Genomic DNA, 992 nt, shown 5'->3' with positions numbered 1-992 from the left:
AAATGTTCTCAAAGTGACAAAATTGGAAGTAAAAATGTAAAGCTAAAATGCATGCTCAAAACAAATTCCAATCTTGATTTTTATGACTAACTCCTTGGTTTGGAAAAAAATATTTTGTTGGAATTATAAATTTTGTAGGAGTTCATGAAGAAGACGAAAGGAAGCCACTAATGAAGAGAAGGGCACCAAATTTGCTTCAAAGGATGCTAAGAAAAAATTCAACGAAATAACCCTCAAAAGTGCAACAAATTTGGAGAAGATTGTCAACCTAGATGAAGAAGAGTTTGGAGGCTTCACTTTCATAGTGGAGAGGTATGGTTGGAAAAAGCTTGCTCAACACAAGAAGATATTTTCTTTGGATGTGGTGAAACAATTCTACGCCAACTCCATTGTTTCAAGTGAAGCAAGGATGAACCGGTACACATGGGTGAATGAGACCCAAGTCTATTATGTCAAGTACATGATAAATGATTACTTGGGCAACCCATGGAACCCATATGATGAGCAATATATTACACACTATTCATAACCTTAATTTAGCATGATTGATGATTCTTGGTGCCTAATTGACTTTGTTTCACATGGTTTAGTGTTTTAGACTTTATTGGACTAATATTCCTAAAATGAGTTAATTTGGGATTATTTGGCCTGATTAAATCTATTATCATTTTCAGATCACATTTGGCACCAATGACATTTTGGGCATTATGGAAGTCGAGGATATGTGTTGAAGTGAAGATTGTATTTTTAATTTAGGAGATGTTCTTATTGTAATTTAGCTTTGGGCCCATTGTTTAGGCCCAATTCGGTTTATGTGTGTTGGAGGGGTTAAATTCGGATTCCCCACTCCAAACACACACACTTTTACTTTGCCTCATTTTGAAAAACACACATTTCGGTTTTCCCTCTTTTTGCTCTGCTAGGGTTTCACTCTTCTTCATTTTCTCATTTTTGGTTTGCTCTTCCATTGCCATGGAAGGCTAAATTTCTGG

Source organism: Lupinus angustifolius, chromosome LG20 (assembly GCF_001865875.1).
Source record: "Lupinus angustifolius cultivar Tanjil chromosome LG20, LupAngTanjil_v1.0, whole genome shotgun sequence".
NCBI classification, from domain to species: domain Eukaryota; kingdom Viridiplantae; phylum Streptophyta; class Magnoliopsida; order Fabales; family Fabaceae; genus Lupinus; species Lupinus angustifolius.
This window is presented reverse-complemented; position numbering follows the sequence as displayed.